Source organism: Spermophilus citellus (assembly GCF_964194105.1).
Source record: "Spermophilus citellus genome assembly, chromosome: 18".
Lineage (NCBI taxonomy): Eukaryota > Metazoa > Chordata > Mammalia > Rodentia > Sciuridae > Spermophilus > Spermophilus citellus.
In genome coordinates this window covers 66,396,931-66,414,578 of record NC_138200.1, presented here as the reverse complement: position 1 = coordinate 66,414,578, position 17,648 = coordinate 66,396,931, and the positions used below count along the sequence as shown (strand labels likewise).

Genomic DNA, 17,648 nt, shown 5'->3' with positions numbered 1-17,648 from the left:
AGGCTCAGGACAGTGGCCATAGGAGACAGAGGCTGAGGGACCCCAAGGATCGCTGGTGGCCCCCCCGAGCCTCCTGGGGCCTGCAGAGGGGCACAGCCCTCTGACACCTCATCTCGGATTTCACCCTCCAGAACCAGGAAGAGATCTCCCTCAGGATCCCCGCTTGGGGTGCTTCATTTCGGCAGCCACAGGACATTGATGGGTGGGTGCCGTGAGGCAGTCCTGGCCGGCTCGGCTGGCACTCTGACTCGGTGCCCTCTGAGGCCTGGCCAGAGCCGTCATTGTCACGCCACGCCCCTCCTCCTGGACCCTTGGCTGGCGGTTCCCACAGAGCTCGGGGACCAGGGGTGGGGGACAAACATGCCTGTTTATTAGGAATCAAGGCCGGGCTGTGAGCAGCTCAGCAAGAGCCGCCTTTGAAGCGCAGAGTGATTTATTTTAGCCAATTACTGGTGCACCTCCGTCCCCAGGACCACACGTAATTGATTGAAACCTATTGAAAACAAATTAACCAGCGCCGGGATGCAAAGATCTGTTTATCACGTCCCTGGGGGTCTGCAGGGAATTCACAGGAACCACAAGACACATTCCCGTCTCCCTTCCCCAGGACAGGAGAGGAAGCAGCCTCCCCGCTGGGCGCCCCCACCCAGAGGCTGGTGCCCTCCAGCCACCGCAGTGTTTGGGCATCCTCCCCGGGTGCCCCTGGGGGTGTAGTGTAGGGTGGTCCCAGTTTTCTGCTGCAGAAACCAGCATCTCTGTGGCCCGCCTGGCGTCAGGACCTCCTTAGGTCCTCAGCAGGCCTTTCCTGACGGGAGCTGGGGCACCTGGCGGGTCTTGTACCACCGTCACCTGCTTCTCCAGGAGCGAGACCTCCCTTCCTGCTGCCATTTCTCCACGACTGTGCCAGCCACGGCCGTCACGGTCACATGCAGGGGCTCACCGCGGCTACAGAAGGCTCCGTGGGCAGCTCTGGTGGCGCATGGTTATGCCTGCAGCTGGTGCAGGGGGGACGACTGGAGCACCCGCTACCAGGGAGGCTGAGGCCCAGGGAGGCTTCCGCTCAGGAGTGGAGGGAGCGTGACAGCACCCCAGCACCCCAGGACCCCACGGTGGGAAGAAACAAAGTCAACGGCAAAACAAACTAGTCACCATCTTTTTTTTTCCTTTTTTGGTGCTGGGCTTGAACCCAGGGCCGGGACACGCTAAGCCTGAGCGCCACCACTGAGCGCCACCTGGCCCCATCTTAATTTCCCAGGGTGGGCTCCAAGTCCCACCTCCCGGGGCCCATTCTGAGGGCACCTCACCACCTTCCCGACCCCGCCACGTGCCCTAGGCCTCAACCTCAGGGCCACCACCTGTCCCCAGTCCTATGCATGCAGGGGTTCCTCTGGCTGGAAGTCCTGCGGCCCCCCTGCACCCCCCACCCCGCCAGAACGGGCCCCACCTCCACCAAGCCCCACCCCACCAGGCAGAGGTCACGCGTCCCTGGCTCCTGCCTCTCCCGCCCTGTCACCTCGGGCAAGCAGCCCGCTGCTGACCACGCTGACCTGCCGCCCTGCAGATGCTGTGGCTGGACTGAGCGGGCCCTTCTGTGGAACCCAGCCGGGCTTGCCTGTGGCTGTCCCCGGCCAGACACACAAGTCCCCACAGAAGAAGCCAAAGCCCGCTGCAGAGACCCTGGCCACAGCTGCCGCCACCGCGGGTGCCACCGAGGCTCCTGCGGCCACTGCTGTCACATCTCATGCTGATGGTGGGGAGGGCAAAGGGCTCCTCACGGGATCTGTGGCAGGTGCCTTCTGCCCTGGGGCGTCGTCCTCCTGCCCCCCCATCCTACGTGGGGACCCAAGTGTGAGTGTGTGTGCACCCGTGCTCCTGTGGGGGGGAGGGCATGTCCACACATGCGTGTGTCCTCGCCCCTGTGTGTGGTGTCTGTAGGTCTCCCGTGGGGTTTCCGTGTGGGTCACGGTGGCCTCAGCTCCTGGCCCCAGTGTCCCAGTCTGCAAGATGGGGTAAGAAGAGCGCCACCCTCACCCGGAGGCAAGAGGCCGCGCTGCTGCCCCCGGGGTGCGGGGCGGCGGCCCTGGGTGGGCACGTGTGCCCCAGTCTCCTGGCTTTTGGCCCTGAGCGAAGTGCTGGTCTGGACTGTGTCTCCCAAGAGTCGTGTCCTGGTCCCAGCTCGGCTGTGAGGGGACCTTACTTGGAGCTGGGGTCGTGACAGGCCTCACGGAGGTGACTGTGCCACACCCACTGCCCCAGGCCCGAGGCCCCGTGAGCAGGCGCCTGCTGAGCCGCTGCTGGGAGGAGAGCCGCTGCACATGGCTGCAAGGGACGCACGGGGTGGCCTCGGCCAGGTGCGGCTGAGGGGCAAGACACCCCGACAGCCCGCCACCCTACCCCAGTGTGCAGCCCCACACTGCAGACAAGGACACCGAGGGCCAGGCAAGGCCACTCGTCCCAGGTCACACACGACGTGGGCAGCCCAGTGGCCACCCAGCGCCCTGCCTGTTGTCAGCCAAGGGAGGCGGTGTCCAGGCGAGGCCACGGGGCGCTCACGTCATGGCCTGGTGGCTAGGGAAGGGCCCAGGCGAATCAGACACGGAGACACCACTGCACGAGGGCCGCCTGCCCCCACTGGCTGGGCAACAGCACAGGCGAGGGACATTTGTTTCGGGCGCATGAGTGGGACAGCCGCCCTGGCCCTGCCCCTCCTGGGGCTCGAGCGGCATCTCCCTGCCCACGCGGCAGGCAGCGCGGCCCCGGCTCCCCCACCATGCCCCTGCCCCACAGCTCCACCTCCAGCCTCGGCATGAGAAGGCTGCCCGAGCCTGCTGGCCAGTCCCCTGACCAGCAGCTGCCCATCTGCAGACGCAGCACTCCTACCCCTGACCCCAGTGTCCGTCCCTCTCTCTGGCACAGTAACCCCGCCCCCACCTCAGCTCCTCTCTGGAAGCTTCTGCACGGTATTTACGGCCCTGCTCTGGGGGAGCCTCCCGGCCTCAGCGTCCCCTGGCGCTCGGTGTCAGCGGTGTGCTCAGGCGGCACAGACCTGTTGTGACCACCCTGCCGGCCCGGGGAGGCCGCCCATCACTCTCCCGGATGACGGCACCCGGGAAGACGGATGGCTCTGGGAATACCGCTGGCTGCAAAGTGGGGACCTTTCACCTCCGGGAAGCAGGGTCAAGTCACAGTCATCGTCAGCTTGGCCCAGGGGAGAGGAAGAGGGAGACCCGTGCCCCGGGCCATGCCCCCTCCCCCACGAGCATCTGTCCAGACTCCACACCCAGATCAACCTCCGCAGCAATGATCTATCCTGGGGCCTCTCAATGAGCCTGAGGCAGGTGCCATCGGGGGGGGCTCCTGACGAATGAGGAGTCAGAGATACAAGGACAATGGGACAGATTATGCCTGGTCTCCCAGTTTGGGGTCCTTTCTGGAGCATGGGTGCCCAGGTGGGGGCAGGCCGCGCCTCCTCCCCTCCGCCAGCCTCCGGGAGGCCTTGCTCAGGCCTGGCTCTGCCCGCGGCCTAGTTCCGAAGCACACTCCCGGGGGCGGCCAGTGGCCCTGAGCAGCCACTGGAGCCTGGGGCCGGAGCCGCACAGGGATGACCTCATGGGCAGGGCCCCCAAACTGGCTTCCACAGGCTCAGGGGCTTCAGGGACCCACCCTGGGTTTGGGGGGAGCTGGCCACGGCCATCTGCCTCCCCTCCCTCCCTGCCCCTCCCCAGAGGACCAGGGAACACTAGCATCACCGCGGCATAAATAATGCAATGCTGGAAATGGTCCCAGATCACCGCCTGACCCAGAAACTCCTGCTGGGCCCACATGGGCAGCAAGTGGACAGGCTGAGGGCGGGCGCCACGTGGGGCAAGGGCTGGGCCACCACCACTCCACTGGTGGCACATATGAGCAGGGGCCAGGCTCCCCAGAAGAGGGTCAGGCTTGCCGAGCTCTTAAGCGTCTTCCAGAGTCAAGTGCACTGGGAGCAAGTGTCCCCAAAGTCACGTCCCCCAGAACCCAGTATGGGACCTTATTTGGAAGTGGGGTCCTTGAGATGGGGGGAGACTCAGATGAGGTCATGTTCTTTTTTATGGGGGGTACTGGGGATTGAACTCGGGGACACTCCACCACTGGGCCACTCCCCAGCCCTATTTGTACTCCATTTAGAGACAGGGCCTCGCTGAGTCGCTGAGCACCTCGCTTTGAACTCGCCATCCTCCTGCCTCAGCCTCCTGAGCCGCGGGGATGACAGGCGGGGGCCACGGCGCCTGGCTGAGATCATGTTCTTAGAGTAGGTGGACCCCAAGTGACCGGTGCCCTTTGAAGGAGACGTGAAGACATGAAGGAAGCTTCCGGAAGTCAGAGGCAGTGATGGGAGTGATGGGGTCACGAGCCAAGGGACCCCAGGGGCCCCAGAACTGAGAAGCAGGAGGATCCCCCAGCCCTGGAGCCCTCCGTGGGAATGTGGACTCCCAACACCTTGATCCAGGGCTTCTGGCCTCCAGAGTGGAGGGGAGAGATTCTTTTGTGGTTTTCAGCCCCCTCCCGCCCCTGGAAAGCTTGTCGGGGATCCCTAGAGACTGCACGGCACCTGGGACCCCCAGTCAGTGTGCTGGGAAGGAGACACGGGAGACCCCCAGCCTTTGCCCACACCAGCCCCCCTCTCCTGCAGGCTCTGCTCCCGCGGGCCCCAGCCCAGCTGTCCTCTGCCCTGCCCCCCCCCCCGCGTTCCTCCTGATGTCACAGTCGGGTGATCACAGGGTCTCATGTATTTACTGTCACCCCCCAACACACACAGACCGTGTGCCCCTCTGGGGCGGGGCACCCACACAGCCTGCTGTGTCCCCAGCTCCAGGCACATGGCAGGTGCTCGGCAGGTACCTCTAGAATGGGCGCTTGTCGTGTGGACCCAGCACGGTGCCATCTCAGAAAGGAAGACAGGCACAGAGCCACACGTCGTCGTCCCTCAGGGACAGAGTCCTCCGGGAAGGAGGGTGTCCGAGTGTGGCAGGTGGTGTGGCACGGGATCACACCCGGGGACCCCTGGGTTCAAGCCCAGCTCTGCCACTTCCAAGCTGTGTGACCTCAGGCAGGTGGGCAAACCCTTCTGGGCTCAGCTCCCATCTGTTCAATGGGGCTGTGAAGTCCCTGCCTCCTGAGCTGTTCTGGACGTTGAATGGGTTGAGGAGGCCGAGGCCTCTGGAACAGAGGCTGGTGCTCAGTAGGCACCAGGTAAGGATGCGCTGGGTCACTTCTCGGACAGACAACTGCCATGTGGTGAGGGCAGAGGCTGAGCTGGGGGGACTTGGTGGGGATGAGGCCCCAGGGTGGGAAGGACACCGGGCACCAAAGCCAGTTGTGGGGGCGCTCGCCTCTTATCTGAGGCAGGAGACGGCAAAGGGAGGCCGCCTCGGCATGAGGTTAGACCAGCCGGGGCGGCTCACGGCAGAGCGCTGGCCGAGCACTCGAGGCCCGGGTTCCGTCAGGAACAAAACCAACAACAGAAAACTAGGGCTGGAGCCGGGGTCGCAGGAGCCACGCGGGCTGACCTGGGCTGACCTGGGCTCCTGGCCAGCGGCCGCCTCGACGGAACCAGCCCTCGTTTATTTACAGATCAAACAACCTGCCCTCAAGGTGCCCGCGTCCCAGCCAGGGAGCCATCTGACAGCAGGAAAAGCAGGTCCAGCCGGGCTCTGGCCATGCCTGACTGGCGCCAGCTGCGTCCAGGGTAGGTGTGGCCAGTGGCCAGCTTCCCAGGCTCAGGGTCAGTGCCCCTAACTTGGAGGTGCTAAGGTGAGCAGAAAGGGGTCCCCGTGCCTTGGAGTGCTCATGGCAGTCATGTGGGCACAACAGGGTGGCAGAAAGCAGCTTCTGTCCACACGGGCCAAGCCACATGGTGTCAGCACAGGCCCGGCCACCAGCCACTCCTAAGTGACCCCACTCTCGGCTCCTGCTCAGTGCACAGTGGGCTCCAGGCTGCCCGCGTGGCCACCGCACTGCCCGTCCCCAGGCAGGAGCTGGCCTGGGGCCTGCTCACCAGCCCAGGGCCAGCTGTGCCCTTGCACCCAGGCCACTGCCCAGGCCTCCTGCTTTCACACCCACGGGCCCGGTCCAGAGCGGCTGGGCTCTGCTGGGCCTCTGCCCAGAACCCTCCCGACATCTACTGTGGGCTGGCCCCCTGGCGCCTTCGACCCTCACTCAACGCCACCTCTGCACCGGGGCTCTTCCAGGACCCGTCTCCTAACCCTGCAAGTGCCCTCCTGCCGGCCCTGGTCTCCAGCCCCCCTTCCCCGGCTGCACCCGGTGTCCTGCCTGTCCCGAGGGGGAACCCACATGCCCCACAGCCAGCAGGCCTCACCAAACACCAGGCGAAGGGACACAGGAGTCCTGCTCCCCAGCAGGGAGGGTATGGGGAGCTGGGCAGTGAGCAGGGCCCCTGGGCTCTGCCCGGCTGCACCCCTGTCACCAGCAGGAACCACTGGAGAGGACTTGAGGTCCACAGGAGGCCAGGAGAGACCGGCTGCCCTGAGGGAGGTCGGGTGCAGAGTCCAGCCCCGCAGCGGGGAGGCGCCTTCGGTGGCTGATGACCATGCCCCTCCAGCAGACGGGGCCAGCATCAATCTGACCATACACACACGCGCTAATCAGCTGTGGCCGTGGCACCCAGCTCGATTCAAATTGATTTACGGAGGCTGGGAATGGATACAAATGTGATTAAAGGCCTTTTATTTTACATAGGTTCTCCATAAAATGATTTAAGTCAATTGCCCTGCAGGCCCGGCACCACCACTGCCCACAGCACAGCCTCTGCTGATGGACACGGAGCTCTGAGCCAGGGTGGTGGCAGGGACGCTCCCTGCCCAGCCCAGGATCCCCACTGGGGAGGTCACCAGGCACCTCGGGGAGGCAGCATGAGCCCGGGACTGAGACCTAGGAGCACTTGTCACTGTGGTGACAGCCTGAGGGGCTCTTCCACCTGCCAGCCCCACCTGACGCCCTGCCCTGGGGCTACCCTCTGAACCTGGCCTGGTGGGCGGGCAGGGATGGACGTCTCTGCAGACAGCCTGCCCCCCACCCCGTGGCTTCTTCCCCACACGGGGAGACCGAGGCCCAGGGTGTGCGCCAGGTGGCACAGTCAGGCCGCCCCGTCTGGGTGCGGAGCCGAGCCTCCTGGTCCTGGGCCACCTGCCCTGGGCGAGCACTTCGAGGCTGCTGCTGATCTGCAGCACTGTCCCCATCAGTGACCGCAACGCAGGCCCCGGGAACCTGCAGCTCATGGGAGAGTTGGCCCCTGGCACTAAGGCAGCACCAGCCTACAGCCCCCAGGGCGCCCCTACATTTCCAGGGCCACCAAGGCAAACAAGGGCCAGTGGGCAGGGCAGGGGGACAACAGAGCCCCTGCAGGCCAGGTCTGAAGGCCAGAAGACGGAAGCCAGGTGTGGGCAGTGCCATGTCCCCCGGGAGGCCCAGGAGGTCCTCTGGCCCATTTCACGGCTTCACAGGGCCCGCCCTGGTGTGTCTCCGTCCCCTCAGACCCAGGCCCACCCTGCGCCAGGGTGACCGCAGCTGGATACTTCGGCAAAGGCCTGTTTCCAAACAAGGTGACACTGTGCAGCTTCTGGTAGGTGTGAAATTTAGGGGGACACTCCTCACCCAGGACAAAGAGGCCTGAGCCACGGCCCTGGGGACCTGCCTGTGCAGGTCCGTGCTCTTTACAGGAGGCGCGGCTGCTTAGGAACTTAGCTTATGGGGACGTGGGGCCGCACGCCTGGGTCACACTGCAGGCCACGCTCCCTGGAGAGGTGACGTGGGGGGGTTCTGCAGCCTGTCCCCTGCGATGCCCAGACAGATGCTGCTGAACATGGCCACTTGGTTCCCGGGCAGGCACCTTCCACGGCAGGACGAGTCTGCAGTGACCCCCAGGCATGAGAGCCACCCAGGCACCAAGAACAGTGACAGCCCGGCTGGAAAGCCCAAGAGGCAGGGCCTGGGCTGGTGGGAGGCAGAGCGCTGCCCGGCAGGGGCTGTGCTTCTGGGGAGACCACTGGCCACTGGTCACTGGCTGGCATTCTAAGTCCAAAGGGTATCTAGCTCACATCAAGGAAGGCCAAAAATTCCATTCCCTAGTGACCTGGGTCCCCGTGGCTGGTGACGAGCACCCGGCCAGGGCAGATTCAGGGCCCTCTCTGTGCCACCCACAAGCTCTCTGCGACGCCGTGGGCCTGCTTTTCCTTGTGACTTTTGTACCAAGGAAAATAAATCAATGAAAACCTACAGGCACCCGAGGCTGCCGGCCTCCCGCACATGCTGCCGGCCTCCCACACACGCTTCCCCGGGGGCTGCTGGAGTGGGTCTTCCACTCGCCTCTCCTCCCCTCCCCGACCAGACGTGCACGCTGTCCAGCCCCAACGGGGCTCCAAGAGGTCACCTGTCTCCAGTCCCCTTCCCTGGGCCGAGAGGCCTTTACTTAATTCTCTGGTCTCCTTGAACTGCACTTGGGTACCCCAGACCCTCCTTCAGGGTCTTCCACACTCTGACCTCTGTGGCTTGCCTAGAAAACTCCTAAGCATCCCTCAAAACCCAAGTCCAACTTCACGGTGTCCGGAAGCCTGCTGTCACAGCACTAGGCTCCTAGTGCATCCGCCCACCCTTCTATCCCCCGCTGTGAGCCGCTTTGTAACCAAGTCACTTAAGTCCTGGGGTCTGCACACAAGGCGGGGGGACAAGCCAGAGCCCTCCCCCAGCTAGACCCTGTGATTCCTAGAGCTGAGCGTGCCCAAGCCCTCAGGCCTCAGGGCACAGTGGCTGCACCAGTAGCAAAGGGCTAAAAACAGGGCCAGGTCCCCTCCTCCCTGCATACCGCGGGCATGCGTGGAAGCACACAGTAGGCGCTCAGTAAGTGCAGAGGCAGAGGAGCTGAGCTCAGGGGAGGTGAAAGGCCCTGTGGGACAACGAGGTGGGCAGGAGGACGAGGGCCCGGGAAGGTGGTGGATGGCCGTGTCCCCTCCTCCGCCCTCCAGCTACGGGGGTGCCAGGTCACACCAACTCCTCCGCAAGGTCACAGTGACCCTGGTCTCTTGACTCATGAGGCACTCGTGGCCATTCCCCAGCTGCCCGTGATTGTCTGCTGGGAGCCCCTACGGCTGGCCGGTCGCCACCTGGTGTTTGTGGCCACGGCTCTGCACAAAGCCAAGGTGACAGGGGAGGATGGGCCTTGAGGGCCAAGTGACAGGTCCACTCTGAGGACCCTCGGCAGGGCCAAAGACCTGGGGGGGGGCACCTGGCTCCAGAGGGTAAGTCACCTAAGGCCACGCGGGGTCTGCCACGGCCCCTCCCCTGCCTGCCCAGGGCCACCGTCCCCAGGGAACAGTGACCTGAAGGTCCCTATCCTTCCCGCACCTGGCCCTGAGCCGGTCCCCCTTCTGTCCTGGGGCCCTCCGGCTGCACCGTGAGCTGAGGCCAGCCTGCAGGGACAGCGGGGCCAGCCCTGCTCTGCCCGCACCCAGCGCGGCGCTTTGGCTTCCTTGGCAGCCCAGGGAGAGCGGGAGGCGTGTCCAGGCTGCCGGGACCCCACCGGGACCCCACCGGGACCAGCACGCGTCCAGCAGGCCAGCCGCCCAGGCACGAGCGACGGCCCAGCCAGCCTCCTCGGGAGCCTCCCTCGTGAGGTCCCGAAACGCAGCTGTGTGGGGTGGCACCAGGTGTGGGGCACCAGGGGCCGTCACTCTGGCTCGGCGGGGCCCCTTCCCAGGGCGAGGAGGGGGCTGCGGGAGGCGGGGTGGCCCTCACTCACCGCTGCTCTTGTGCTGCCCCTTGTCTCTTCCCAAGTGGACAAACAGCCCATCCATCTGCCAGGGCAGGGGCAGCATCCGGGCTCTTCCCAGTCTCCTGCCCACGCCCCTCCCATGTGGCAGATGGCATGTCCTGGGTGCCCACATGGAGCAGAAACCAAATAGCAATCAAGGTGCGGGCCTCACGTTAAAGAGGGCACAGGGCTGGGCACAAGCACTCGGGTGAGCACTCGAGGAAACCCTGACCTTGCCCTCGCCCTGGGGCAACGCTCAGCAGCTGAACCCGTCCCCCTCGCAGACCAGGAGGCAGAGGCCCGACGGACACCCACTGCCAGGACGGCTCCTAAAACTCGTGGGCAGCGGGCAGCCAGGCAGGGAAGAGTGGGACAGCCGGAGAGGGCACCAGCAGGCACTTCTGGACATGGGCCCCAGGGAGGAGCCCGGCCTGGGGCAGGGGAGGGGCGGGGCTGGCCAGCGGGAAGGGACCCACGAAAGCCCAGGACTCCACACCTGGGCCAGGTGCAGCAGCCACGGAGCCGCAGGAGGCGGGCAGAGAGGCAGAGCCACGGCCACGAGAACCTGGGATTCCAGATGGAGGAGGGCGCCTCCCACCTCCCAGCGCCACCCCTGCCCTGGCCATGTCCCTCCAGGGCCACCCGGCATGGTGGACAGCATGACCCCTGCGACACTGGGGACGTGGGGAGGACTCGGGGTGTGTGTGAACCGAGTGCAGAGCAGCATGCAGGGTGCGAGGGTGAGTGTGAGTGTGGGGGTGTGATGTGAGTGTGCGGGGGGGGGGGGTGCGACCTGGGGGCCTCGGGAGGCTGTGAGCAGCACCAGGGGACGGCTGGGCAGGGGCTGGGGCGGGAAGGGCTGTCCCCAGGAGGGTGGCAGCAGCTCCCCAGGAGCAGGCGGCCCAATTACAGGAACAATTACGGGCACACCGACGCACAGCCAGAGCCGGGCGCCCGCCTCGCAGAGACAAGCGCCCGACGGGCTGTGTGCAGCTTTAATCCGGGAGGCTCTGAGTGTTAACGGCGCAAGCCGGCTCATTAGCTGCAATCCATCTGTCCTTAATGCGGCGGTGGCGGGGCCTGCGGGATGAAGGATGCCCTCCCAGGAACGGCGGCGGGCGGGCGGGCAGTCGCCGCGGGCACAGCCTGAGAAGGGGCCCACTCCCTCCTTCCCTGCTCAGAAAGAGGAGATCAAGACAGGGGCGCGGTGGGGCGGGGAAGGAGCTCTCACCTCCTGGGCAACAGCCGCTGACAGAAGGCTGGGCTGGCCCTGGCTCAGCCTGCTGTGTGACTGGGACAAGCTGCTCTCCCTCTCTGGGCCTGGGAAGCCTTCTGGGAAACACAGAGGCAGGAATGAGGTCTCCAGCGCATGGGAAGGGGCCGAGGCCGGGCTGACTCTCCACCTCCCTGGGACGTTCCAGGTGGCTTCCTGACAGCCGTGCATCCTGCCTCTCTTTATCTGTGGTGTGGAACTGGCCCTCCCACCCCATGTGGATGGAGGGTGATGGAGCGGGGCCAGTATGTCCCCAGGGCCTGGCCTAGGACAGAGGCTGAGGAGAGCAGACTGGGGATTGGGCAGGCGGAGGCCACCTGCCTGGGCAGTGAGAGCGGCACCCCATCCTGCTGTCACCGCAGGAACCAAAGGCCCTGACCTGGGAGGCTGCGGGAGGAGGTGGCCGAGAGCCGGCAGGGTGGCCAGGGTCCCCTGGGTGGGCAGCTCAGCTGGAGGCGGCTCCAGGTGGCTTGGGAGGCTACTGGCCTCAGTTTCCCCATCTGAAACCTGGGCGCACACCCTGACCTGGAGGTCTGAGGGGTCCTGGCAGCACGGAGCAGCGCCCACCATGAGTGAAGGCCCAGAGGCCGGGAGGACAGCGGCGGAGGGCGCAGGCGGAGGGCTGCCGACTCCGACATTCTTCAATTATTCAAGCAACAATCGCACCCTTATTTACAGTCTAGTCTTGCATCCGCCGCACCCGGCAGCAAGCGCCAGGGCCTGCTGGTGATCCACGCGGGGAGCGCTCCCTCTCGCAAAGTCAATTAATTAAGCAAACACTTTGCCAGCAAGTTCTCAGGTGTGCAGCCGGGAGGCCCCTGGTCTCGGCCCGCCGCCTCGGAGACACTCGATCCACAGGGCTGCGGCCGGCGGCCTGCGTCAGCTGGTGAGGGGCAGGGGCCCACGGGCGGAGAAACTGGGGAGTCTCCCAGGCTGCCACCCCACCCTTGTCCTCGATCCCCGGACCATTCCTGTCCAAGTGTCACAGAGGCCCTGCCAAGCGACAGAGGGGTGGCTGCGCAGTTCTTGGGGTGCAAGGGAAGTCGGGGGTCAAGTCCAGGCCACCTGCCGTCCTCTCCCGGGCTGAGCCTTTTCCAGCCCCTGTATGGCCACCATCCAGCGGTACAGGCCCCTCTCTCCCTGGCAGGACTCAGCACCCAGAGGGAGTATGGCCCAGGGCAGGTTCCAGCCACCACTGGGGCCCGTGGCCTCTGCTGGGCAGCAGCAACAACCTGCCTGAGGCCCCCAGGCCTATTCAGCTCCTGGAGCCCCGAGTGAGCAGGATGAGGAGGAGGACAGTTGGCCAGGGCAGGTCTGCCACAGGCGAGGACAGGACTCCAGAGACTAAAGGACTCAGGCCAGGCCGGGAGGGCGTGGTCAGGGAAGGACTCTAGGTATGGGGGCCCAGGCCTTAAGAAGGGCCAGGCTGGCCCTCAGAGGCAGCTGTGCACAGTGGACTTCAATTCCTTGGCCAGGTTCCTTAGACTTCAACTGCCCTTTTCTGCTCCTTCCCTTCTCGAAAACTCCTGCATGCTGGCCAAGCTACTCAGGAGGCCGAGGCAGGAGGATTCCAAGTTCCAGGTCAGCCTGGTGACTCAGCAAGGCCCTGCCTCAAAGCAAAAATAAATTCCCAAAGGTCTAGGAATGCAGGTCAGTCACAGGGCATCCCTGGGTACAATCCAGTACCCCACACACACTCCTATTCACCCCTCAGAGCCTTCTCAAGCGTTGCACCTTTCTGCCCCCACAAGGTCCATTAACCCATCACAAAACCCACACTAATTAAGCATATATTTATCTCATCGAACTTTTCACAAAGGTGGGCGAGCCACTTCACAGACAAGGATGCGGAGGCACGTGGTGGAGGGGCTGCTCTGGCGGTCAAGGCCGGGGGCCTGGATCTGGAGCTGGGCATCTGGCTCTGTCCACATCAGCCTTGGGGAGGAGGGAGGTTTGGCTGGGTCAGGGACAGCTGGTGTCGGGAGCGGCAAAGAGGGAGCAGGCAGGTCACAAAATAACACTGAAACCGGAGCAAGGCAGGGAGGTCCCAGGAGGGGTGACAGAGACCGGCAGCTCCATGGGCCCCGCCCCTGGGGGACCCACCAGGGCTCTCAGACCGGAGCCCAGCTGCTCCCAGAAAAGATGATTCCAGGAGAATGGTCGGCAGGGCTCCGCCCTCAAGCCAAAACTGCCAGGGGGTGCTGGGGTGTCGAGCAGAGAACTCAGGTGGGCCCCCAGCACCCCACGGAGCTGGCCACCCAATCTTGCCCCCACTCTTCCCAGGGACGCGTGGGCATTGCCGACAGGAAGAGGCTCCCACAAACGAGCCCCAGCTGAGGCCCAGGCCCGCAGCGTGGTAAATAATCCCCTTGGTGATCACAGGCTGCAGGGCAGACGTCTGGCTCTCCAGGCTCCTGCACACCTGCTGGCCCCGCCCCCACCTGGCCCTGGGGGCTGGTGATGGGCAGCTCCTCAGGGAGCCTCCAAGGTAGATTCAAGCTTTGGCAAGAGCAGAGGCCTGTCTACACGGGGCCTCCCTGCGGGGCCTGTGGGTCTGAAGGGGCCAGGGGCAGGGGGCTGGGAGCAGGAGGCAGGGAACTGGAGCCCGAGAGGGGCCAAGAAGAGGTGTGGGCAGCAGGGACAGCGGAGGGGGTCCATTAACCCATCGGCCAGTGTCACTGTCCCTGGGCCACATCAGCGGTGCCAGGGAGGACAAGGGGTCCTCCTGACTGACAAGGAGATAGACTGGACGCGTCTGGAGAAGAGGACTGGCTGGAGATCAGGTCTAGCCGGCTGAGGGCTGAGGGCTGGGCACAGGGTCTGGGGTGAGTGCTGCCCTGGCCCCGGGGCCCTGGAGGCGGGGCTTCAGGCCCTGGGCAGTGTAGGGAAGGAAGGGCACAGCGGGCACTGCCTCCCGCCTAGGCCAGGTGGCAGCACCAGCCCTCAGGTTAGTCTTGGGAAATGCAGCAAGAGAGAGATGGAGTGTGACTCCTGCCCTGACCGGCACAGCCCTGCTGGTGTCTGCACGGCCCAGGGTCCCCACCGCCTCCCTCCCTGCACCTCCAGCTATTCCCCTGGACTCCAGGAACTGCAGCTGCCCCTGTGGCAAGATGGGGAGGAGGAGGGGAGGGGGCGGGGTGGGAGGCTGTTAGGGAAGAGGCCAGAGGATCAGAGGCCCATGGGGCCAGCTGACAGGGCGGAGGCGCGGCTCCTCTTTCCCCTGGGCTACTGGGAATCCCAAACGCACCTCCTTCCCCGCTTCTCTGCTGGCCCCGGCCTGGACCTGGGCAGTAGCCAACTCACTGGTCTCCCCACTCCTGCCCAGCCCCCCTGTTCTGGCCTCCACATGGCAGCAGGGGCTCCTCAGCTCGGAACCTCCTGGTGGTCCTGCCTGACTCCACGGGGCCATGCCAGCGAGCTCCTCCTGCCCCGGCTCTCCCGGACCTTCTGGAACACAGCGGCCAGGCTGCCCCGTCTCAGCAGTGTCTGCCAGCAGCCCCCTCCCCAATCAGCCCAACAGCTCTGGAAGTCATTACTCAGAGCCCCACGCTGTCCCCGTCACGGGCTGAAGGGTGCCCCTCAGAGGCATGTCCCCCTCCTCCCAAGCCTGCAGACGTGACCTCATTTGGAAAAGTGCACCTGAGGTGAAGGGTCCTGCGTGAGGTCCTGCCGATCATCCGGGTGAGCCCTGCGTCCCAGGCCGCGGACCCCACACACCCAGAGCCCCGGACACGGGTCACCCCTTCCCGTCCACCCTGGCCTGCAAACACCCCTCACGGGCAGACAGCACCACAGTCCCCATGACTTCTGCTGCCATGGCTCCGGCCCGGAACCACCCAGGCCCGGAAGGCAGCCCCGTGCCTCTTTACCTTGACTTTGGACTCTAGCGCTGGCACTGACCTTCCTCAGCCCCAGGAGGACGCACCCACCTCCACGGCATCTCTGCCTCCCTCCCCGGAGGCTTTGTCTCCCCAGGTTCTCCAGTGAAGGCCAAGCCGAGGAAGACAGATGGACGTGGCCTTGGGAGAGCCTGACCCTATGTGGAGGTAGCAGGACTCCCGAGGACTTGGTGACATTTGGCTGGGCAGTGGCCCTGCTGCACACCAGCCTTGAAAAGAAGGGAAATTTCCAGAAATTCTTCTGCCAAGGACAGAGGATCTGTCCCCTGGAGCCAGGCCTCACCAGGCCCCAAGGTGGCCCAAAGCCACAGGATGCGTCCCTAAGCAGGTGCTATTGCAAGGACCTGAGCCACTGCTTTGGCTTTGGCGCACGTCTGACCCAGAGGGCGTGCCGCAGGGAGGCTGACTGGGTCCTGCCCAGGCGTCCACGAAAGGCCCTTGGCCATGGCCCAGCTGGCAGGGTCTCCCGCCTGGTGACAGGTGAGGGAGGCTGAGCAGTTCTGGGCCTGGTGTGGGGTATCCACCGGTGCCAGGGGTCCTGGGGGCCATGTTCAGCAGCTCCCCAGCAGGTGGGCCTGGGTGGACCCCTGAGCCACTCGCTCCTTTTCCATGGGACCCCCACAGTGTTGTTGACCAGACCTGGGCCTGCTGCCCGGTGAAGCTGACTATGGATAGGTGACCTCGCTGGCATTAATGACGTCGGGAGCTGTTGGTGCCGTGAGGGGTCGGGCAGGGCTCGAGGGGCGACACGGGAATGGAGACCAGTGTGAAGGGAGGGCTCTGTGCGCAAATCTCCTCGCCCAACAGCCTGCTCCCCAGCACCCGCTTCTTCCCAGCGTCGAGCTTGGCACCCAGGGGCAGAGAGGGTCCCTCCCAGGACAGCGGGACACTGCCACCCGCCCCCACGCAGGTCAGGCTCTTGCTGAGGGCACGTCCACCTGTCTGTCCAGAACCTGGGAGCAGCAGCCCCTAGGGAGGGAGGCAGAGACGCAGAGGTTGGTGCTGAGCTCACAGACTGCAGCTGGGGCCTACTGTGAGCAGCGCATGTTCTCACAGCCTGGGGGCCAGGGCTCCAGGAGGGGAGACCACCCTACTCCGGGGCCCTAGGGATTCCTGGTGCCCCAGGGCTGCGGCTGCTGTGCTCCAGGCCTGCCCGTCCTCTGAACGCCTGTCGCTGTGGTGACACCTGTGTGGCCTCATCCTGACTTTCCCCTGCCCAGGCCTGCCTGGGCAAGGCCTGGTGCTCAGGTGCCTGGACCCCAGATCCTGGCGCTGTGGGGGAGGGACTCCTGCCAAGTGCCCACCCTCCACCAGGTGGTCCCAGCGGAAGATCCCGTTGGCAAGGGAGGGTGGCAGCGAGCAGTGTGGGCGACCAGGGTGTGGGGAGCTTGCGTGCAGGGACTCGGCATGGAGACAGAGACCCATGGAGGCCCTGGAGGAGGAGGCCTGGTGAGGCCTGCAGCCTCCAGGAGCTGGCAGAGGAGGGACCGGCCTCCCTGGAGTCTGGCCCTGCACCACTTGGGATTTGGGGCTTTCGTCCTGCTGCGCTGCAAAGAATGCGCTCTCCCCTCGGAAGCCGCGGGTTTGGGTTACTTTGTCACAGTAGCCACAGGAACTTGCCTCAGCTGCCCATTTGTCCTGCCATAAGTACCCGGGGAAGGAGCTTAACAGGAGAAAGGTTCATTTTGAGTTGGGAGTTTGAGATCACGGCCTGCGACCCCGCTGCCTGGGGCCGGGGGTAGCTCCTCAGGCTGCGCAGAGACAGCTGCTCAGTTGGGAAGCAGGGAGCGGGGACGGAGGGACCCGGGACGGCCCCCTTCCAGTGGGTCAGTGGGTCACCTGCAAACTGAGATGCGTGCCCAGGCCCTGCTCCCTGACCTCCCCAGTGACCCACTTCTTCTAACTGGCCCCACCTCCTACAGCCACCAGCTCCCAATAATGCCACCAAATACCGATTGGGCTCAATCCATCAAGGGCTAAGAGAGCCCAGGGCGGGCAGAGGGCACAGGCAGGCCCTCCGACGGGCCACGGAGCTGCCCACGAGGGCATGCAGGTTGGCAGCAGGACTCGCTAAGGTGGCAGAGTCCTGTGGCCCAGTCACTGCCCAGGCCCCGCCTCTGGACACTGCTGCACTGGGGACCAGGCTTCAGCCCAGGAGCCTGTGGGGGCTTCAGCTCCCACCCTGACAGACTCACACCCTTACCTGGGGCCCCTTCTCAGCTGGGGCCATTTTGCACCCCCCCCCAGGAGACACCTGCCAATGTCCAGAGGCAGTTCTGATGTCACAGCTGGGAAATGCCACTGGCATCCAATGGCAGAGAGCAGAGACGCTGCTGGACGTCCTGAATGCACAGGACGGTCCTCGTGACAAGGAAGATGGTTTTGGGTCTTGTTTTTTGTTGCTGGGGACTGAACCCAGGGGTGCTCTACCACTGAACCACGTCCTCAGCCCTTTTTATTTTTTAGTTTGAGACAGGGTCTCGCTAAGCTGCTGAGACTGGCCTCCACTCTGCCATCCTCCTGCCTCAACCACTGGAGTAGCTGGGATCACAGGTACGGCCACCACGCCCAGCGTGAGGAGGAGGGTCTGGCTCCACGGTGCTGGGACACAGTGCTGAGACCCCCCATCAGGGCCCAGCGCTGGGTCCAACCTTGAGTGGACAGGTAACGTGGG

General features: G+C 64.9%; 2 protein-coding genes across 6 annotated transcripts in view; both read right to left on the bottom strand.

The window, feature by feature from the left end:
- Nucleotides 1-17,648, bottom strand: part of GSE1 (Gse1 coiled-coil protein) — a 298,010-nt gene that overhangs the window by 120,091 nt on the left and 160,271 nt on the right. The window lies entirely within an intron of this gene.
- Nucleotides 1-17,648, bottom strand: part of COX4I1 (cytochrome c oxidase subunit 4I1) — a 327,664-nt gene that overhangs the window by 216,286 nt on the left and 93,730 nt on the right. The window lies entirely within an intron of this gene.